This window comes from Gopherus flavomarginatus, chromosome 2 (assembly GCF_025201925.1).
Source record: "Gopherus flavomarginatus isolate rGopFla2 chromosome 2, rGopFla2.mat.asm, whole genome shotgun sequence".
Classification (NCBI taxonomy): Eukaryota; Metazoa; Chordata; order Testudines; family Testudinidae; genus Gopherus; species Gopherus flavomarginatus.
This window is the reverse complement of record NC_066618.1, coordinates 42,164,848-42,188,586: the sequence shown is the minus strand read 5'-3', so window position 1 is coordinate 42,188,586 and position 23,739 is coordinate 42,164,848. Positions and strand designations below refer to the sequence as shown.

The 23,739-nt window shown below is 43.9% G+C and overlaps 2 protein-coding genes across 3 annotated transcripts in view; both read right to left on the bottom strand.

The window, feature by feature from the left end:
• The window catches only part of LOC127044584 (tRNA (cytosine(38)-C(5))-methyltransferase-like), a 513,024-nt gene that overhangs the window by 208,569 nt on the left and 280,716 nt on the right, over positions 1–23,739 (bottom strand). The window lies entirely within an intron of this gene.
• Positions 19,331–23,739, bottom strand: part of ST8SIA6 (ST8 alpha-N-acetyl-neuraminide alpha-2,8-sialyltransferase 6) — a 48,176-nt gene continuing 43,767 nt past the window's right edge. For both annotated transcript variants that reach the window (XM_050939624.1, XM_050939625.1), the window contains exon 9: positions 19,331–23,047. The gene's annotated coding sequence lies outside the window, so the exon portion shown is untranslated. The remainder of the gene's footprint in view (positions 23,048–23,739) is intronic.

The window sequence follows — 23,739 nt, the reverse complement described above, 5'->3', positions numbered from 1 at the left end:
GGGTCTCTCTCTTGTATACTTGGACACTTAATACCATGCGCTCTACTAGTCCATGAAACACCCAGACTGCAGTTCACTGATAGATTACACAGCAATTAATACCCACTCAGAACCAACTCTCTCTTTGTCTGGGGTCACCCCCTGCTAGATCTCTCTCAGCTGATCTCTTGTCCTCTGGCTTTGTATGCAATAGCCTCAGCAAATCACCCAGCTTCTCCAAAGCACATTCAGCACAATCAGAATAATTACCTTGAGTCACACCTCAGTTCACACCCCAGAGAATCACTTTGCTTTAATGGACTGCAGTTTAGGTGAATTTAGAAACAGCTATAAGTTAATGTTTGCAGAGTTTCTATTTCAGACTCAATGTTAAATGTCTCAGCAAAAGTGATTCTCCACTTTGGAAATTATCTGTATTACAGTAAAACCTATGGGCCCTAACAAAGACAGGTTGCCTCATACAATGGGTCCCATTAAAAGACATAGTAAGAGATGAGACAGACAAAGGGTATGAGGGAAAAGAGAAGAAGTGACTTGCCCAGGGTCACAGAGTGGGTTGGTGATAGAACTAGATCCAGCTCTTCTGATTCCCTGTCCAAGGACTTGTTCCTAAGACCACTTGGTCTTCCTTTAAAGTCTCCTTTATTGTTCAATGGTAATTACTGTACATTTGATGAAGAACAGTTTACTTTTTACAAGTACTCAACCTGGGATCACTACAACCCATCCCTTACGTTTCAAGTTGTTGATAGTTCCACAGCTAATCCTTCTTCAATCCTTCTTGTACTATGCCTCTACAATTTATTGAGCCAGGATGTTTATTTTTTAAAAAAATAACTTCTCACTCCTGAAAGAGATGGAGATGGTAGTTATTGAGGGTCTTCCTTTGGAACTCTGTGTCCCCAGAGCCCAGGCTATAAGACATTACCATTGTTTGCCTTGGTAATGTACCTATTGACCAGGTGCTGCACAATGATTGCTGTGCTGAGTGCAAGAGAATAAGCATTGGCATCTGGAATAGGGTTTTTCACCTGCAATGTGTGCACTGCAGCTATACAAATAGTGGAAGGAACAAACTGGGCTGAAAACATTGAGAAGACATATTCCAGTCCTCTGTACTGCAAAGGGATTGAATTTATTAATGACAAAGTGGGAAACTTCAGAAGCATTGAAGTTATATCCCATAGGAAGCTCAATTGTAAAGGGTGCTTCTCAGGGTGGGTGCAAGGATGTTTCACGCCCTAGGTGAAACTTCCACCTTGCGCCCCCCTCCCTTCCCGAGTCCTGTGGCAGCTCTCCGCCCCCCCACCCTGAGGCGCCCCCCTGCGGCAGCTCCCCCTCTCCACCCTGTGGCACCCCCTCCCCCCTGCAGCAGCTCCCCCCGGCCCGGGGAGCCGTGCAGCAGCTCCCTGCCCCAGCTCACCTCTGCGCCACCTCCTCCCCGAGCACGCCGTTGCCGCTCCACTTCTCCAGCCTCCCAGGCTTGCGGCACTAATCAGCTGTTTGGTGCCCCAAACCTGGGAGGGAAAGAAGCAGAGTTGGGCGGCATGTTCAGGGGAGGAGGCACAGCAGAGGTGAGCTGGGGTGGGGAGTTCCACTGCATGTCGCCCCCACTCCCCGACTTGCTGCAGGCAGCCCTCCCCGCACTCCCCTGCCCCAGCTCCCTCTACCTAAATGCCGATGATGACCAGAGTGGCTGAAGATCAGGCCGCTGTGGCAACCACTGAAGAACCCGAAATGCCACCCCCTAAATGTTAGTGCCACAGATGACCGCCTAGGTTGCCTAATGGGTTGCACCGGCCCTGGTGTTTCTTCTATAGGTCCAGAATGGGGAATTCAGAGGAGCCATCCTACTCCAAAGACTTAGTGCTATCAAAAATGAAATGAAAACCATTTTCCATCCTAAATCAGCAACAGAATATAAATGCATACCTCTGGATACCCCCAGTAAAGACACTTGGAAGGTAAGTGCTATGTGGCTATGACATAGTGAGGGAACACAAAAATAATTTCTGAGCAGGCTTCCAGATAGACCTCACTGTAAGACTAGTAGCACTTTGGGTACATCTACATTTTGAACTGGAGGTGTGATTTCCAGCTCAGGTAGACTTACCTGCACTAGCTCTGGTCTAGCTAGCACACTGTAGCCACTTCAGCGAGAGGCGCTAGCCATCCTCAATTACCTACCTACTAGCCTAGACAGGCTTATACCAGGGGCTCCTCTTTCCTCCCACCACGTGTGCTATTCTTAGCGGGCTAGCTCGATGAGTTATTACACCTCCAGTTCAGAGTGTACACTCACCCTTTGGGGCCCAGTGCTTTCTGTATTTGTTTCTTTATATGGCTTTCCCACAGTGGAGGAGGTAATCAAGTGACGTGCTTATGGTCACACAGTGCTATTCCTTCTCCTTGTTTCCGGATGCTAAACTATATTAAAGACAGCTTGAAATATATCAGTATTCTCCTGCCATAACTTCTCCAGCTAAACAATTTATGTCATTGCCACAGAGGTGTTTTGTGAATGGGAGGGGCGGGGTTCACATCATTTTAACGGAGTGTCATGGGGTCCATGTTATGAAATGGTTGTAGCTTATTTTTGTACCATTGCACAGCAGAGCCTAACCGCATGAAATTCAGTATCATCCACTGTACGCATCAGCTCCACTATCACAGCACTAAAGAGGCAGGTCACTATCTATTTTTTTAATCTCATCTCATTCATTATGTACTTTTGAACAATGGCTTGGGTGAAAGCAGAAGCTGGACTAGCTGAAGAGTTTGCATCCCATGTAATTATCAGGGCAAGCTGCAATGGGAGTCTGTAGCGAAAGACAAAGTAAAGAAGTCATGTCAGGAAGATAAGAGAGAATGGCTTGATCAAAAGGTGAGAGAAGGCTGAAGCAACATCTTTGAGAGGTGGCTCTAAGAAATTGTTTCAGGTGTGTAAGCAATTGCCATAACAGTGGTATCCTAAAAACGATGGAGGAAAATTGTTAACAACAGAAGTGGAACAAAAGGAATGATGATGAGAATGTTTGAATGAAATACTCAGCCAGCTAAAGGCAGAAATTCCATTTGATGGATGCAGAGAAGGTGAAAAATTAAAAGTTTCACTGCTAGAAATTTCAGAAGCGGACCTAGAGAAAACTATTAAGCAGTTAAAAAAATGGCAGAGCGTCTGGCCTGATGTCTCTCTGTCACTGCTGCAAGGACCATGCATCGGTCTGCTTAGGCTGACCCTGTGACACCACTCCCCTGAGGAAATACCCCATAGCGCAGTGACTATGCTTTATGCTGCCAGCACAGTGTAAAGTGGTTGAAATAGGCGACATTATCTGCCCCCTTCACTTCTGGATTCAAGGTGGTTTTTGTTTTGATTTTAATTTTTTTGACAGGATCAGCCCATTTCCACTGTTACATGAAACTATGAAAGCTTCTTGAGTCTTCAGGAGGTTAACAAACACACCCCGCCTCCTGGGCCTCAAGGTAAGCAAATCTATTTTGAAGGGATTGTCTTTAAAAATAAAATGTTACAAGGATTTTACTACCTAGAGTGTTGGCGCTGGAAAGGAAGAGGTGGGGAGCTAACTTGTTGCCTGTTGCAGCCACAGTCCGAGTCATCTACTTCCTTCAGTGCTTAATTTTTGCCAGGGCTGAGCCCTGGCACCTCTGGGCTTGACAGTTCATAGTCCTGACATCTGTGGACAAGCTGCATCAGGTATGAATGTAAAAAAATTGCTTGAGCCCCAGCACCTCTTTCATTGTAAATTAAGCACCTCTTTCATTGTAAATTAAGCACTGACTTCCTTCCCCTTACACTGGATACTTCCTCAGTTCTTGCAATCAGTGCAAATGTAGGGTAGATAAGCAATCCTATCATGCTACTTTCTATAGCTTTGAGCATGTCCTTTGCATTGCTATTGTTCTGCTCACTTGCCAGGTTCTACTACCAAAGCTTCCAAAATAATCCCAGTTGCGCTGTTCTCTCTCTTTTGGGGGGTTATTTACAGAGGTAGAGCAAAAGGCCACAGAAAATTGGCCTCAATTACCACATAACAGTCAATTGCTTCCTTAAAATCTTGCAAATAATTTTAAAAGCCCCCCAGAGTCTTCCAGGGCTGGCAACATTTTCTTCTCTCTCTATTGCTATGCAGACTCTCTTCTACTCCATGCTGCAGATAACATGCCCAGCTTCCACAAATCAAGGGCTGTATGCGCCAGTGCCTTGTCCCAATGTAGGCACTTCCACCTCTGCACAGTGGGTGTGGAACACCACCACCAGTTAAAGAGAGTGAATACTGCCGGTGTGGCATTTCACACTGCCTTGGGCTCAAGTGCAAGTGATTTAGCTGTAAGGTTGTAGAAAATGAGCCCCTCCCCCCCCCCCGCCCCCAGAATCAAGTAGTTTCAGCAAAGACCCACAACATAAGTTATCTGCTGAATCAACCTCTCCCCGCCCCCCACCCACCAATACAACAATAATACCTGGTTCTTATATTGTACTTTTCATCAGTAGATTGCAATACAAAAATTGTTACTGTCCCTAATGACCATTTTCCCTACCTTGTGCCTCATAAAATTTCTCCGAGTCAGTATATGTTAATTCATTTCACTTCACTTTCCTACTAAATGTCCCTCTTTATCATTTGTCTGTATTGACAAGTATGACAGCAGGTAGGGTGACCAGACATCCCGATAAAATTGGGACTGTCTCGATTTTTAGGCGTTTGTCCAGCATCCTGATCAATGTTTGATTGGGATGCAATTTTCCCAGTATTTCACATTCCTGTTTTGTTTTGTTTTGTTCTGCCAGTGGGACTCCACTTTTTTTTTCTCTCTCTCTGCCGGCAGGACTCCGGGACTCTGTGTTTTTTTTTTTCCCCTCTCTCTCTGCCGGCGGGACAAAGTTTTTTTTCTTTCCTTCCCACCGCTGGCAGGACTCTGTTATTTTATTTTCTCTCTCTCTGCTAGCGGGACACTGTGTGCTTTTTTTTTTTCTGTGCCTGTGGGTTTCCCCCTCTCCCCCCATGTGTCCCTATATTTTCTTCATCCCATCTGGTCACCCTAACAACAGGTGAACAACAACAAATGTCTAGTAGTAGATACGCTGGAGGATAGGGATAGCATACCGAGGGACCTAGACAAATTAGAGGATTGGGCCAAAAGAAATCTAATGAGGTTCAACAAGGACAAGTGCAGAGTCCTGCACTTAGAACGGAAGAATCCCATGCACTGCTACAGACTAGGGACCGAGGGGCTAGGCAGTAGCTCTGCAGAAAAGGACCTAGAGGTTACAGTGGACGAGATATGAATATGAGTCAACAGTGTGCCCTTGTTGCCAAGAAGGCTAACAGCATTGTGGGCTGTATAAATAGGAGCATTGCCAGCAGATGGAGGGATGTGATCTATTCGGCATTGATGAGGCCTCATCTTTAGTATTGTGTCCAGTTTTGGGCCCCACACTACAAGAAGGTGTTGGGAAAATTGGAAAGAGTCCAGCAGAGGGCAACAAAAATGATTAGGGGGCTGGAGCACATGACTTATGAGGAGAGGCTGGATTATTTAGTCTGCAGAAGAGAAGAATGGGGGGATTTGATAGTTGCTTCAACTACCTGAAAGGGAGTTCCAAAGAGGATGGATCGAGACTGTTCTCAGTGGTAGCAGATGACAGTACAAGGAGTAATGATCTCAAGTTGCAGTGGGGGAGGTTTAGGCTGGATATTAGGAAAACCTTTTTCACTCTAAGAGTGGTGAAGCACTGGCATGGGTTACCTAGGGAGGTGGCGGAATCTCCTTCCTCAGAGGTTTTTAAGGTCAGGCTCGACAAAGCCCCGGTTGGGATGATTTAATCGGGGATTGGTCCTGCTTTGAGCAGGCGGTTGGACTGATGACCTCCTGAGGTTCCTTCTAACCCTGATATTCTATGATTCTAAGATTCCATACCCTTCTTGGAAAAGTAACAGTAGAAAAACACCACAGCTGTCATGTAATTAAGTACCAGGAGAGATGGGGGAAAGTTTTGCACTCTATACATATGTGATATCAAAGTTCTGATGTAGACTTCACTTCTGCAATGAGCTCTGCCTGCATACAGCCTTATTGACTTCAGTGCTGGCACAGGGGTCTAACCATACAGAACTTGTTGCAGGATTGGCATCTCAGGCCCAGAGCTGCAAAGGGACTTAGATGTGACAATGCTGAATGTTGCAAAGTCTAACTATTAGGCACCATGAAAATCACTGGAATCCATAAAGCCTATGTTAGGCACTTTGATTCCCTATACAATGCATGGGGAAAGCAAGCATCTAAAATGGTAATCTGCAAAAGACTGCATCATAGGTGGGGAGCTGCTTATGCTAGCCAGAGGAAGATGGCAATGGAAGATGTGTGTGCTAAGCTATGCCCTTCTCAGAAAGTAAAGCACCTAAGTCTGGGCTGCAGGGAGGTGCCTGTCTTTGTTAGTGAGCCACAATCATGGAATCCCTCTCCTGAAGTTACATGTTTCAGACTCCTAAGCCATTTCTTGCAAGACATGATTTAGATACTTGGCTACCACCACACAAAGCTTGAAGGAGAAGGAGGCAACTTCCTTATATACCTTAGCCCAGTGCCTATGAGCTAGGACACCATGGGTCTATTGCCCCTTCTGCCTGGTAAGGGTAAAGGCTTTGAAGAGGGGTTTCATACTTCTCTGATGAAAGTAATTGACACTGAACTATGGGCTATTCTAAGGTGGGGCTCTGCGTTGAAGCCATTCCACTGTAAGTATTAATTGGGTCATAGAAAAAGTAAGAGAACCTCTCCCCGGCCCAATGATTAGGGCACTCACCTGAGGGGTGGGAGATCCCTGCTCAAATCCTTTCTTTTCCTCAGGCAGAGGGGTTAATGGAACCTGGGCCTCCTATGTGCTGCGTGAGTGCCCTAACCACTGATTTAAAAATTATGAGGGAGGCAACCTCTTCCATCAGTTCCCCGCTCACAGCTATTTTGTGCGGAGCTAGGTGTACTCTGAGCATGTCTACCAGATCAGCCCCGTAGGAAAGAGGCAGAGGCATGATAATCTTCCCTTGGCGTGAGGCTCTCACTGGGGCTTAAGTGTCAGCTAGGCACCCAGAGGCAGAAATTTAGATGCCTAGGAGATTTTTAGAGCAAACAATTTATCCACTGAGTGAGTTTAGGCATCGACAGGGTTAGGCAGCAACCAAGTGGGGGGATTTTTGGATTGCAATGTAGCCTAAAACTGGGATTTAGGTACCTAAAGCTGGGTTTTAGGCACCTGAGTCTGTTTGTGGATCTGACTCTTAATTGCTAAGCTTGATAGAAAAATATAACTGTGTGTTGTCATAAATATTAGGCTTCAGCTCACTTTGGTATTTGTCTAGCAGCAGGAGGCACTTAGCATGTGGCAATAGGTCCCCCCCATTTTTATTCAGCCTGAAATTGTTTTACTAACATTTAAATATTAATTTTAACAGAGGCACTGTAGGTACAAGGAAAGGGCCTGATCTGAGCTCTTTATTCAGGAAAAACTCCCACTGGGAGGCAAGGGGGATTTGATGTGATTATCACATGCCCCCAAATCACAGATAGTGTTGGACAGCTGGTTCCACACTGGCTGTGATTTCTTCCTGAAGCTCTAGGAGAAAACAGAGTCAATAAGACACATGCCCTTTTAGACATACTATTGATTATATAAAAACTAACAATATGTCCCACATTCCAAGAACAATTTTTAATCAATTGATTCTGGGAAACTTTCATGGGAGAGTTCATCATCTTGCTAGAAGCTCCTGAAATTTGTTGTATTTCAAAATCAAAATCTTGGAGAGCTAAACTCCATCGAAGAAATTTTTTGTTATTTCCCTTGGTATAAAGCCACTTTAGTGAAGCATGGTTGGTTTGTAGTTGGAAATGCCGTCCCCAAACATATGGGCGTAGCTTTTCCAGTGCGTACACAATGACGTAGCATTCCTTTTCGCTGATTGACCAATGGCTTTCCCTCTCAGCCAGTTTCTTGCTGAGAAACACGACAGGATGGAATTCTTGATGTGGTCCTTCCTGCATTAAAACTGCTCCCACACCACGCTTGGACACTAGGAACGGTTTGTCAAAGTCTAGGACCCTTAACACAGGGTCAGACATAAGTGTCGCTTTAAACTGGTTAAAGGCCTTCTGACACTCTTCAGTCCACTGAACTGCATTTGGCTGTTTCTTTTTGGTTAGGTCTGTCAGTGGGGCAGCGATTTGGTTGTAGTGCGGTACAAATCACCTGTAATATCCAGCCAAGCCTAAGAAAAATTGGACCTGTTTCTTTGACTTTGGGACAGGCCACTTTTGGATAGCATCCACCTTGGCCTGTAGGGGGTTGATAGTTCCTTGACCCATCTGGTGTCCAAGGTAGGTCACTCTGTTTTGGCCTATTTGACACTTTTTGGCCTTAACAGTTAGTCCTGCCTCCCTTATGTGCTCGAAGACTTTTTGCAGATGCTCCAGGTGTTCTGTCCATGAATCAGAAAAATGGCCACATCTTCAAGGTAGGTGATGGCAGATTCTCCCAATCCAGCTAGGAGACCATCTACAAGTTTTTGGAAGGTGGCGGGTGCATTTTGCAGCCCGAAAGGGAGCACATTAAATTCATACAGCCCGACATGGATGATGAAGGCTGACTTTTTCCTTGGCGGATTCGTCTAGCCGTACCTGCCAGTACCCCTTGGTTAAGTCTAAGGTACAGATGAACTGGGCACATCCCAGTTTCTCCAATAGTTCATCAGTGCGTGGCATTGGACAGTTGTCTGAGCGAGTTACAGTATTTAGCTTACGGTAGTCCACGCAAAAACCTATCTTCCCATCTGGTTTGGGAACTAGAACCACTGGAGCTGCCCATGCACTGTCAGAGGGGCAGATTACACCCATCTTTAGCATATCCTACATCTCCCGTTCTATAGCAGTGTTAGCTTGAGGAAACACCAGGTAAGGTTTGGATCTAATTGGGTATGCATTACCAGTGTCAATGGAGTGGTATGCCCATTCGGTCTGTCCTGGGGTGGCAGAGAACATCAGCGCGAAGCTAGTGCACAGCCCCTTGATCTGCTGTTGCTGCATATGTCCAAGAGTCATGGAGAGGTTCACCTGTTCCACGCCACTGTCAATTTTTCCTTTGTAGTAGACACCTTCAGGCCACTCAGCATCATCTCCTCTCTGGGCTGTAAACTGATAAACATTTAATTCTCTGGAATAAAAGGGCTTTAGAGAATTAGCATGGTACACTTTAGGCTTTAGCTTTGAGGTGGTGGATTTTATGAACTAGTTAACAGCTCCCAGGTGCTCTTGGACCGTGGATGGCCCTTTCCATGATGCTTCTATTTTATGGGCCTGGAGCGCCTTCAAGACCATAACCTGGTCCCCTACTTTGAAGGAACGCTTTCTGGCATGTTTATCATACCAGGCTTTTTGCGCTTCCTGAGCCTCTTTTAGGTTTTCTCTAGCAAGGGCTAAAGCGTCTCAGAGGGTGTTTTGTAGGTTGCTTACAAAGTCCAGAATGTTAGTTCCTGGAGAAGGCATAAACCCCTCCCATTGCTGCTTCACCAACTGTAATGGCCCCTTAACCTTGCAGCCATACACAAGTTCAAATGGTGAAAACCCTAAACTGGGATGTGGTACAGCTCTGTAGGCAAAGAGCAACTGCTGCAACACTAGGTCACAATCATTGGAGTGGTCATTTATGAATTTATGTATCACGGCCCCAATGTTTCATTAAACTTCTCCACCAGGCCATTCATTTGATGGTGGTAAGGGGTGGCCACCAAGTGGTTCACCCCATGAGCTTCCCACAGGCTTTTCATGGTCCCTGCCAGGAAATTAGTTCCCGAATCCGTAAGGATGTTGGAGGGCCAAACTACCCTGGCAAAAAATGTCTGTTAGTGCCTGGCACACACTTTTAGCCCTGGTGTTGCTTAGAGCTACTGCTTCTGGCCATCGAGTAACAAAATCTATGAAAGTTAGTATGTACTGCTTTCCTCTGGGTGGCTTCTTTGGGAAAGGACCCAGAATATCCACAGCTACTCGCTGAAATGGAACTTCAATTATAGGGAGTGGCTGGAGGGGGGCTTTGACCTGGGGTTTTCCCACTCTTTGGCATACCTCACAAGACCGGACATAAGTAGAAACATCCTTGACCATTCCCTCCCAGTGGAATGACCTCCCCAAACAGTCTTTGGTCCTGTTCACCCCAGCATTGCCACTAGGATGACCTTGCGCTAAGCTCAAGAGGTTTATCCGGTACTTAGTTGGAACTACCAACTGTCTCTGAGGCTGCCAGTCTTCCTGGTGCCCATCAGAAGGAGTTTCCTTGTATAAAAGTCCTCTTTCTACATCAAACCGGTATCGATTAGAAGAGCTGAGAGACGGTGGGTTGCTCCGTACTGCCGTCCAAGCTCCCTGGAGGCTTTCATCTGCTTCCTGTTAGGTCTGGAACTGTTCCCTTGATGCTGGAGACATCAGTTCCTCCCTGGACTGTGGACTTGGGCTTGGTCCCTCTGGAAGCGATGCAGGTGATGGAGCTGTTTCCGTTGACTTTGGACCGCACTGCGCTGGTGTACTGTGTGGTATTTCAGGCTCTGGCTGAGCCTTTTGTGTAGGGTTACCTGCTGCTGCTGCTAGTGCAGGCTCAGTGGTGCCCTCCGGTGTTGTAGATGAGTTTGCAAGCACTGGACTCAGTGCTGGCAATGGTTCTGGTGCTGGTTGCTTTGCCAGTTCCAATTCTGGGACTGGCTTTGGCTGGGTATCTGGGACTGGATCCACTACGGCTGTTGCGGTCGTTGGCAGGGAATCCAGTTCTACCACCTCTGTCTGGGTCTCTGGTAACACAGTCGGGGCCCTGATGGAAGGCTCAGGAACAGGGATAGGTGTGAAAGCCGGCTTAGCCTGGCTGCGGGTGACCATTCCCACCCTCTTGGCTAGCTTCACATGGTTGGCCAAATCTTCCCCCAGCAGCATGGAAATGGGATAATCATCATAGACTGCAAAAGTCCACATTCCTGACCAGCCCTTGTACTGGACAGGCAACTCAGCTGGAGGCACGTTTAAAGGTTTTGACATGAATGGTTGAATCGTCACTTGGGCCTCTGGGTTGATGAATTTGGGGTCCCCTAAGGACTGGTGAATAGCTGACACCTGTGCTCCAGTGTCCCTCCATGCTGTAAGCTTCTTCCTGTCCACACTCACAGTTTTCCTTTGCTCTGAGGGTACCTGGGAGGCATCTGGGCCTGAGTACCTTGGGTTTGACTCCGGCATAATGAACTGCAGTCAGTTGGGGTTCTTGGGGCAGTTGGCCTTCACATGCCCCAGCTCATTACATTTAAAACATCGCCCAGCTGACTGGTCACTGGGGAGAGGTGGGTTGCTGGAGACTGGGGCTGTGGCAATAAGGTGTCTGGGGTTTTCCTTGGGATGTAGGTGAGGCCTTGGGTTGCCCCTGGTGATAGGGTTTTGTTTCTGGTTGCCCCTTCTGATATTCGCTTCAACTGCTAGTAGTTTTTTTCTTTTTTGCCACCGCCACCTATTTGGCTCCAATCTCCCACACCTCACTTACAGTTTTGGGCTTCCCATTTAGGATGTACCTTTCAGTTTCCTCAGGAACACCCTCTAAGAACTGCTCCATTTGCATTAGGAAGGGCAACTCTTCTGGAGATTTAACACTTGTTCTTGATATCCAGGCATCCCAATTCTTCCCAATATGGTAGCCATGTTGGGTAAATGACACGTCTGGTTTCCACCTTCAGGCTCTGAACCGCCGACGGGCATGCTTGGGTGTTAGCCCCATTCTGATTCTGGCCTTTTTTCTAAAAGGTTTATAATCGTTCATGTGTTTCTTAGGCATTTCAGCAGTCACCTCTATTAAGGGTCCACTGAGCTGCAGCCTCAGCTCTAGCATGTAGTGGTCTGTAGAGATGCTGTACCCAAGGCAGGCCTTTTCAAAATTTTCTAAGGCAGCCTCGGTATCATTGCCTGCCTTGTAGGTGGGGAACTTTCTGGTATCGGAAGTGGTACCTGGAGGAGGATTTCCAGGGTTGCTTGGTATATTCTGCTTAGCCCTTGCCATCTCTATCTCCAGTGCATGCTTCCTCTCTTGTTCCCTCTCCTCCATTTCTTTTTCTTTTGCATCCATAGCTCCCCTGTGGGCAGCCTCTTTGGCTTTCTCCTCTCTTTCAGCAGTTTCTTTCTTGAGTTGTTTTAATTTGATCAGTCTCTTATGTTCCTTTTCTTTCTCTTGTGCTTCCAGTCTGGCTAAATCCATTTTTTCTGGACATCACTGTCTGTCATCCTAGCCTTTCTGTGTTTAACCTAGCTATACTCGAGAGTTAGGCCATGGCTACACTCACACTTTACAGCGGTGCAACTTTCGCACTCAGGGGTGTGAAAAAACACCCTCCTGAGCGCTGCAAGATACAGCGCTGTAAAGCGTCAGTGTAATCAGGGCGGCAGCGCTGGGAGCACAGCTCCCAGCACTGCACGCTACACCTGTAAGGGATGTGGTTTACATGCAGCGCTGGGAGAGCTCTCTCCCAGCGCTGCCGCTCCGACTACACTCACACTTCAAAGCGCTGCCACGGCAGCGCTCCCGCAGTGCTGCCGGGGCAACGCTTTGAAATTCCAAATGTAGCCATACCCTTAGAAAGAAAGAAAAAAACAACCCAGCTGGTGAATTTCTTTGCTAATGTAACTTGACTCTGCCTTCAGACAAAGGGGAAAAAAAAACTCTAACAAGAAAATTATGTCCTTTTAAAATCCTGCTGTGCTTTTGGTTCAAAAATGATCCCACCGCTCTGCCACCATGTCAGGGTTCCTTCCCCACTCTGAACTCTAGGGTACAAATGTGGGGACCTGCATGAAAGTTCCCTAAGCTTATTTCTACCAGCTTAGGTTAAACCTGGTACACTGTCACCACCAAGTGATTTAACAAGAAACAGGGAAAGGTCCACTTGAAGTTCCTCTTCCCCCAAAATATCCCCCCAAGCCTTTACATCCCCTCTCCTGGGGAGGCTTGAGAATAATATCCTAACCAATTGGTTACAAAGTGACAAAAGGCCCAAACCCTTGGGTCTTTGGACAATGGAAAAATCAGTCCAGTTCTTAAAAGAAGGGTTTTATTAAAAAGAAAATGTAAAAATCATCACTGTAAAATCAGGATGGAAAATAACTTTACAAGTTAATCAGATTCAAAATGCCCAGAGGAACTCCCTCTAGTCTTAGTTTCAAAGTTACAACAAAACAGGGATAAACCCTCTAGCAAAGGTAATGTTCACAAGTTGAGAAAACAAAAATAAACTAATATGCCTTGCCTGGCTGTTACTTACAAGTTTGAAATATGAGAGACTTGTTCAGAAAGATTTGTAGAACATGGATTGATGTCCGGTCCCTCTTAGTCCCAAGAGCGAACACCACAAAAACAAAGAGCACAAACCAAAGCCTTCCCCACCTCCACCCCAAGATTTGAAAGTATCTTGTCCCCTTATTGGTCCTTTGGGTCAAGTGTCAGCCAGGTTACCTGAGCTTTTTAGCCCTTTTCAGGTAAAAGGATGGCCTCTGGCCAGGAGGGATTTTATAGTATTGTATACAGGAGGGTTGTTATCCTTCCCTATATAGTTATGACAGATGTGGGCATGGGTCCCGATTCCGGTGAATCAGGGGAATCGGCCTAAAGGCAGCCCTGCTCTCCTAAGCCTAGCCACTCCTGGGCCCCAAGGACTCAGCTTGCTCTGAGTCCTAGCACCCTTCCCACTGCAAGGGTGCAAAAGGGTAGGGGCCTCAGCCCATGAAGGCCACAAAGTGTCACCCTATCCCATGAATCCCTGGCGCATCACCAAATCCCTGGTTTTTTTACCTCTGGGAACTGTACATTTTATCCCATTGGAAAATAACTACAAGTTAGGCTAATTAACAACTCCCCTCAAGTACCTCAGTCAGATACAACATACCTTCCTACTTAACCCCGTGGCTTGACAGTGCTGTGAGGAAGATGAAAATTTCCCTCGTCTGCTGCCAATTGGCCCATGGGAGAAAAAAATCCTTCCTGATCCCCAAATGGGTGATGGGCTAGATCCACAGCATCTGTCAGGCCAGGTTCCCATTCCTAATTTGGGGTGGCTAGGAAGGGGCTGCTGGAACAGAGTCAAAAGATACCCCACATGGCCCATGTTTCAGATTAAACCCTGGGAGCTGGGAAATGCTGGCCAATCAACACCCCTGTCTCCCAGCTGGCTAACGGGTACCAGAGACACCTAAGATGGGGAGGAGTTACCTAGTGTCCTTCAGTGAGCAGCTGTCTCCCTCACTGCTGGGACTCCCCGCTTTCACTGCTGGAACCACCATCAAATTCCCCACATGTCAAAGCACATGGGTGGCATTTTTTGTCTTGGAAAGGAGATCAGCAACTAAACAAAACTGACTAACACCCTAGAATTTCTGTATGTTTGGAGTCAGACAAATGACAGTTTTTGCTTGTTTTTTGCATAAAGATGTATTGAAATACCTGGAAAAGAAAGAGGAAAATATAATAATAAAGTTATTCCATTTTAACCCCTTATCTCATATACACCTAACACCCAGTATTTCCTCTTACTTTGCTAGATAAGTGACAAATGAATCAGTTTAGTGTCCCTAATAGGGCAGTGGAGCACATTCAGTCCTGAGTTGCTGTGAGTGTAATGGGAATACTCACACAAGCATCTGCCTCAAGTGAAATTTGAACTGTAAATCCGTACAACTTTCAGGGCGGTATCATTTTTCCGTCATATGGTTAAATAATTTCAGTCCCATTTACAGGCTCCAGACTGAACATTTTAATTTTGGCAAAATTCTACCATCCAGTATCCAAGTGGCTCAGTCTAGTGCTTTGTGTACTACTCCATTCGATACAGATTCTTAAAGCATGCTTTTCGCCATAGAATCTGAGATAATGTGAGACTTTACTGTTCATATTCTTTTCCTTCATTCTTTCCAGTCACAGACTAAACAAAATAGCAGTGTGCTGGTTTCTATAGTTAAGGCTAATTTCACACGAAGAAGGGATGCCAACTTTTCTTCTTTTTTAAACAGGAGCTTAGGTTCTGAGGGAAACACAAACTTTGTGGGAAACTTGTTGACATATCTACCCTTACTTCTCTCTGAGGAGACCACAGAGAACTACTGCCGTTAGCTCCTAGATTAACAATCCATCAGGTTTCATTACCAATAAGGGTGTGTTTTCAAAGACAGGTTTTAGTTACCAAACAGGATTATATGTGAAAATATGCCATAAGGTCACAGCAGCTGAGAAACTGGCATTTGCATATCTAAATATTTGGCAATGATTTGACTTCAGCATAGCAAATAGCATACCGCATTGTCAAGGTTTCTTTCCCCACTTTGAACTTTAGAGTACAAAAGTGGGGACCTGCATGAACACTCTAAGCTTAATTACTAGCTTAGATCTGGTAACGCTGCCACCAGCCAGAATTTAGTGTCTGGCGCACTCCCTGTTCCCCCAAAACCTTCCCTGGGGAACCCAGACCCAAACCTCTTGGATCTTAAAACAAGGAGAAATTAACCATCCCCCCTTCTTTACCCCCAGACTTTCCCCTCCCTGGGCTGCCTTGAGAGGCTTCACACAGATCCAAACTCCTTGGATCTTAAAACAAGGAGGAATTAACCATCCTCCCTCCTTTCCCCCCACCAATCCCTGGTGAGTTCAGACCCAATCCCCTTGGATCTTAAAGCAAGGAAAATCAGATTCTTAAAAAGAAAGCTTTTAATTAAAAAAAGAAAAAAGTAAAAATTATCTCTGTAAAATCAGGATGGAAAATGCTTTACAGGGTACTCAGATTCAGACCAGAGGACCCCCTCCCCCAGCCTTAGATCCAAAGTTACAGCAAACAGAGCTAAAAATACTTCCAGCAAAAAGAAAAATTTACAAGTTGAGAAAACAAATATAGGACTAATTCGCCTTGCCTGGCTATTACTTACAATTTTGACACATGAAAGACTGATTCAGAAAGATTTGGAGAGCCTGGATGTATGTCTGGTCCCTCTTAGTCCCAAGAGCGAACAATGAACAAAAACAAAAAGCACAAACAAAGACTTCCCTCCACACAGATTTGAAAGTATCTTGTCCCCCTATTGGTCCTCTGGTCAGGTGTCAGCCAGGTTTACTGAGCTTCTTAACCCTTTACAGGTAAAAGAGACATTAACCCTTAACCAACTGTTTATGACACCCATGGTACTCTTATATTTCAAAATTAGTGTATGATATCTCAAGTCAAACGGCATCTCATCAGATAAACACTTCAGCTAGCTTAAGTGCTCTAAAGCACTCTAAAGCATTTTCTTTTTGATGCAGAAATGCGTATCTGATTAGCAACGCCACATATAATTGGGATCTGTTAGTCTCTTTATTTCTCATGTATGCATCTTCAGTTGTTTGCATAACAGAGAAAAGAAATGGGTTGTTTTTAAACATTGTCAGAAACTGACAAAAATGTATCCTTTCGTTCCTAATTCTCTGGTCTGATTCAAATAAGTTTTGGCAACTGCAGTTCAGTCCCTAATGGGCTCTAGAGCAGTGGTTATCAAACTTTTTTTTTCCCATGGACCACTTGAAAATTGCTAGGGCTCTCAGTGGACCACTTAATGATCTTTCCAAATGTTGTTTGTACCATTAGCTAACCATTGTAAAGCGCTTTGGATAAAAGTACTATATAAAAAATAATTTTTTTGTTCTACAAATAAAAGCACACAACTCATATTTTAATATCAGTAGTCTTACCTTTCTAATGTGATGGATGTGCCCTCTCTCCCCCTCCGTGGCAGCCCCCGAGCTGGGGCTGGGAAGGAGGGGAGTCTCTCCTTCTATCCCCCAGTGCGGTAGCCCCTGAGCTGGGGTGGGGAAGGAGGGGAGTCTCTCTCTCTCTCCTCTGATGCAGTAGCCCCCAAGCTGGGGTGGAGGGGAGTATCTCCCCCACCACAGCAGCCACATTGCTTAGGTTGGGAAGGAGGGCCATCTTTCCCTGGCAGCCGCAGCCCTGGAGCTGGGGAAAGTCACCTCTTTCTCTGGCCACTGCAGCCCTGCATGCCCCAAATGCCCCCCATCCCCTCTTCTCACCCCACTGCCCCCTCTCACCTACCCCCTATTCCACCCAAGGCCACCACCTCACCTTACATGTGTCTTCTCCAGGGTTGTCATAAACAGATAGTTAAGGGTTAATGCCTCTTTTACCTGTAAAGAGTTAAGAAGTTCACCTAGCCTAGCTGACACCCGACCAGAGGAACCAATGGGGTGTAGGGGGGGGAGACAGGATGTTTCAAAAGGAAGGAGGGAAGTTCCCTTTGTCTTGGTCAGTTTCAGTTTTGGCCAGGGTGGAGATGATCAAGGAACCAGCCTGTTATCAGAGTAGTGAGTGTTAGAAACGAATAAATAGGTTTATGTTTATTTTCTTTTGTGACTTTGTCTTTGTGCAATTAGAGGAATAATCAAATTAGGGATTTTTTGTGTACTAAGTTTTGCCCCAGGGGAACATCCTCTGTGTTTTCAATGTGTTGTCTGTGAGAGTAGCTGGTATGCTAATCTCTCCCAGAGGTTTTTTTTCTTTTTCTTTTCTTTAATTAAAAGTTTTTTTTAAAAAGAACCTGATTGATTTTCTTTGTTTTTAGATCCAAGGGGATTGGATCTGGACTCACCAGAGACTGGTGGGGGAAAAAGTGGGGCAGGGATGAGTAATTCTTCCTTGTTTTAAGATCCAAGGGGTTTGGATACGTGTTCACCTGGGAATTGGTGGAGGAGTCTCTCAAAGCTACCCAGGGAGGGAAAGGTTTTTTTGGGGGAAGAGGGTTTCCCAAATGACTCAAATATTTGGGTGTTGGCAGCATACTGATCTAAGCTGGTAATTAAGCTTAGGGTTTCTCATGCAGGTCCCCACATCTGTACCCTAAAGTTCAGAGTGGGGGTGGAACCTATGACAAGGGTCTAGGCACCTAATTAGTGGAGCCACACCTGCACGGTTTCATTAGTTAGCTGGATGGCCCTTCATTGTCTTGTGTGCGGCCGCTGAGGCACACACCTTAACAGGAACTATCCATGGACCACCTGGAAGGAGCTCTGTCCGTGGGCTACAGTTTGAGAACCTCTGCTCTAGAGCAGGAGTCAGGAACCTTTCAGAATAGGTGTGCCGAGTCTTCATTTATTCACTCTAATTTAAGGTTTTGCATGCCAGTAATACATTTTAACATTTTCAGAAGGTCTCTTTCTATAAGTCTGTAATATATAACTAAACTATTGTTGTATGTAAAGTAAATAAGGCTTTTAAAATGTTTAAGAAGCTTCATTTAAAATTAAATTAAAATGCAGAGCCCCCCCGACTGGTGGCCAGGACCCAAGCAGTGTGAGTGCCACTGAAAATCAGCTTGTGTGCTGACTTCGGCACCTGTGCCATAGGTTGCCTACCCCTGCTCTAGAGGATAAAAACTCACCATCACAAACATGTGCATATTTGACCTGATTTGATAAAACAGTCAGATTCTATTTGGAGAATCTCACAAATATGTAGCATAGAAGCTAACTCACCTGCTGTTCTCTTAGACTGAAAGGCAAATTCATTGAGGAGTTTCAGAATGGTAGCCATGTTAGTCTGTATCAGCAAAAAGAATGAGGAGTACTTGTGGCACCTTAGAGACTAACAAATTTATTTGAGCATAAGCTTTCGTGGGCTAAACTTTCCCTCTGAAATTCATCCACTTGAAGGTTGTTTTCTTGTATGTGTCAACTTAGAACTATTGTGCCCTAGATTTCTATATGATCACAAATGACATTAATAAAGAATCCATGCTATTGTCTAGGTACTCACTAAATACCTTCACTCACTAAATACCAGATGTTTGTCACATTTTCATTTAATTGCTGTTTTAAAAATGTGTTTAACTTTTCATTTTTTGAAAAGAGAAAAGCAGCAATGATTTATTTAAAAAAACAAAACAAAAATACAACACACATTTTCTTTTAACCAATCCACTAAAAATAAAAAAAAGGCATTTCCAAGTGATTCAAAACAATGAAGTGAAGAAACAAAGGGTATCCTCACAAAGGAATGGAAAACATTTGCTTGTGGTCTGCAAATGCTGGTATTTATGGAACAGAATATATATATTTATTGACTTGAAGTACAGTCCAATTCCCCCCCATCTATATCTCTATTTGAGAACCTCTGTAAATATACAGTTCAAATATACTGCACCATCTAACTTCTTGTTGAAAGATGTATTTTTAATAGTATGTCTTAAGTATAAAAAAGAAGCACACAGATATGTCTAATAAGTCTTTATTTCCAAACAGAAATTGCAAAAATATTCCATTACAGAACAATATGGAACTGGTGCAGTGTCTTAAGAATGCATCGTAACAGTGAAATCAATGGGGTTTTTTTTGACATAAAATCGTTAGGCACTTAAAAACATAAAACAAAGTATAAATTAAAATCCACTGATTGATGTCTCAACAATACAACTTCACCTCGATTTCCTGTTATAAAAACAAGTGGTTATGCACACGTACAGTAGAGGGGCATTGCATGCCTCTGCCTAAATGCTGCAAAGAGACATTTGTACATTATACTGTAATAGCCTAATGTGTGAGAACAGACAATAGCAAGTTTATATCTTAAAGCATAAAAATATGCAATGATAAATCTTTAAGAGACCTTTTTGGAAATAACATTAGTAGAGCCTACACTATCAGCGTCATTTTTTTCCGGTGAAATGCAAGTCATAACAGCTCAAAGGATGTGTAATAACTACTGTGATATTCACAAATAAAAGAAACAAAATAAAAGTGAAGCCAAAAACAATACACATTTTGGAGACACTGAAACCTCAAGCAAGGGACACAAGTTTTAAACCTGTCTGAGACCATAGTTATGTGTTATGATGGATGGAGTGATCTTGAAAATGAAAACGTATGTTTACTTATAACCTTATAAATGGTCATGTAGTTTAGAATTTCCCCATTTACCACTCTCCATTAATTAGAGTCTATGCATCACATCGACTAAAACAAAAGTAGAGATGGTCTGTAAAGAAGCTTAATTCCTAAATCTGCTTCAACCAGTATCTCAATTTGCAGCCATGATTTTGCATCTGTCAGCTTTGCAATTGTCTACAGGCACAATTAATCTCACCAAAATATTTAACTAACTGATATGTACAATCAGGTAGCTGGATTTCAAAGAGATAGATTCTGGAACTGGATCTACCCATAAACACCCCTGCACCTGTGTTGATCATTTTGGATTCCACACTGTGTGAATTCAGGAGAGGGTCTGCAGGGGTGCACTCAGGTGATCCAGTTGCAGATCAGGATGTTAGGTGAGATTATTTGAACCCACAAGCTGCCCTTGCACAACCGGAGGTTAAGTTTCAAAATCTGTCCCTTAGTATGTCTGTATGTAAGAGTTTTATACTGGATCATTCTGTAGTCAACTAGCGGAGTCACAAGAAAGGCAAATGTGTGTGTGCGCGGGGGGGGGGATCCAAAGTTTTTTCCAATGGAATACCTCCTATAAATAAAAAAGGCAAATGGAAGAAAGATTCTCTCACTTCTGAAACCACCAGGATAATGAAGTCTCTTTGTGTAACATGGGTCTTTACTTGGTCTGACTTTTCTAGAGGAAGTAACTCCAGGAAGCAATTGTTCAAAATGACAGGTGAAGAGTTACTTGCTAATGGAGAATTCAATGTGATAGTCTCAAAATTCTGCCATTCAGATGCATCACTCCCCTTCCTCCCCTATTTTTGGAAATATTCTGTAACTTCTGTCTTATTCTAATAGAATTTAATAATTATTTTATTTTATTAGGCATTTTGATGTAACTAAGATTAAGAATATAAACATAAGGGCCAAATACGAAGCAGATATAAAAATGCACATACAAAACATGTGTAAATTACAAATATACTAAATATACTTCAATTTCACAGGAGGGTAGGAATATTTCTATAACAAAATTTCAAGAAAACAAAAAAACAGTATATTTTTTATATTCACTTTATTTAAACAGTCTTTTTTTCCTCCAATACTTTGCTCACAGCTGAGTTCAATGATTGGGATATTTAATCTAATGTAGAGTGAACAATTAGTGTTCTATAGTCAAAGATGATGTTTAGTAAACATATATCTGAGATTGAGCACAATATGTACAAAGGATAAAAAAAATTATATATTTCATTTGGCCATTCAATAGACTCTCCAAGAGATCATGGAGATTCTGCTGGTAGCAGAAGCAGGTTATTAGAATTTTGTCCTATTCTATATTAAAATCTGTGAGTAATAATGTGCAAAGGAACAGAACATCACTTCCTGTAAATCAAAAGCACAGGAACAAAGGTTCAGTCCAACTACCGCTAAAGTTAACAGGGTTCTTTCCAGAAGGGACAACTTTGCCTCTGCTCTGGACCCTATATGCTTCTTCACTGGTGTTTAAGGACCATACAGGAGTCACCAGGGGAGAACTGCTTCATCACAAGACTAGTATGGGGCTGTCCATACACAGCCCCACCCCCACTAGAATCCCTGGCATAGGGCACGCAGCTTGGGGCAGAACACTGGAACAGCTCTACTGTAGAGTTTTAATGGAATGCCTCAGATGTCCTAACTCCTTGGTAGATTTTGTGTCTTGATGTCAGTGAGCTGCAGGAAGAAACATAAAGGGTGACTGAGGTTTTGCAGTTGGTTTCTTCGGCTGACAGCTCTATTTCGTATATGGGCAGAGATGTACAACTGTGGTCAGGGCCGGCTTTAGGCCTATTCCACCAATTCCCCCGAATTGGGCCCCGCGCCTAAGAGGGCCCTGCACCCAGTGAGAATCCCTTCTCTGGCTAGAGGTGCCTTTTTAATGTTTACTCACCTGGCGGTGCTCCTGGTCTTCAATGGCACTTAGGCAGCAGGTCCTTCGCTCGCTTCGGGTCTTCAGCGACACTCTGGCAGCGGGTCCTTCACTTGCTCTGGGTCTTCGGTGGCACTTCAGTGGCAGGTCCTTCAGTGCCACTGAAGACCTGGAGCGAGGCAAGGACCTGCAGCCGAAGTGCCACTGAAAACAGGGAGCACTGCCTGGTGAATACAAGCCCCATGTATTTTTTTACATGCTTTTTTTAAAGTCATCCCTGCCAGGGCCCCACTGAAACTGTTCAAATTGGGCCACGCACTTCCTAAAGCCGGCCCTGACTGTGGTGGAGGAGAAATGCCCATAATGGTGTGCACTACCAGGGTTCTAGGAGGCACAGCATAGAATCCAGCCCATTGTCCTTAGCAGGAGTTGAACTGAACCAACAAGAGAATACAATTAAACAAACTATTGTTTAAAAAAAAAATTATAGGTCTCTGATCCTGCAAAAGCCTACACACATGCTAACAAGTAGTCCTATTACATCCACGAGGTTACTCGCAGTGCGTAAAATTAAACACAGGGGTAAGGGCTTATCTACTTGGGGAAACTGACTGGTGGTATAACACCCTAGTGCGGGCACTCTACTCCACAATCAAAATAAATTTTTCTGCAATAACTATTCCACTTAGTGGAGGAATTTGCAGGATCAATGCCTTCAGTAGAAAAAGTCCATTGCCAAATCTAACACATCATACCAGGGAGCTAATAAATACACACTTTTGTACATCTTATATGAAAAGAACAAAAATGTCAAAACATTTTTAAATTATAATAATTTAACAAGCAAACCATTACAGAAGTCATATAGTGGCACAATCTTGAGATTGTGGTTTGTTAAATTTAACCAATAGTCAGGAGTTCCAAAGATTTTCCAGATAAATTTTGTTTGCATAAACAATTTTGATTACAAGAAGTTCAAAAATGTAGCAATCACTATGTCAAAAATCATTCACTTTTCTCCTTAAGTGTAAAATATTTCCAAATTATAATAGTGCAGTTTAATGCTCACAAAACAACATCATATCAAATCCATTACCAAACTTTTGAGATATACACAAATGTTCTCCTTTGGAATCACCACCCTGGAATTAAAACAAAAACAACAATATGTGTTACTGTTTCCTGTACATAAGTAAACTGTATATTAGATTCAAAATAAGCCAATTTTTACAATTCTTATAACTTAAACCTGTTTTGCCTCACACATCTGTATTCAACCTTATGTTAGAATAGACAGTCTGTCACAGAGATCTGTTATACAACATCATAGGCTCATAGAATCCTCAGGGTGTGGAAAGGACTGATCGTGAGCTATCTAGTTCAAACGTCTGTTTTCTTTAGAGGAGGACTCTAAGCTCACTAGACCATCTCCAGTAGTTGTTATTCAGCAGTGCCTACAGTTAGGCCACAGCATGGTATGCCTCTTTATCACCTCATCGTCAGCTTTTATCAGCTAAGTAGGGTCGGGCCTGGTCAATATGTACATGGGAGATAGACATAGAAAATTCAGATACAAATATAAGATGGCTGTAGAGGGAACTTAGTGTTCCAGATTCTTGCATTCCTTCTCCTCTCCTTCCTGATTACAATTAGCATAAATTAATTGTAAATAAAATTTTGTTTCCATTTACAGTTTCCGATCCATTATATCTATTTGGAGGCTTGCTAGTTAGACAAGAACAATATATCTTCACCGCCGCCCAGATTCAGGATAGCACTTCAGCACATGCCTAACTTTAAATGTGTGAGTAGTCCCACTGAGTTCATAGAGTCG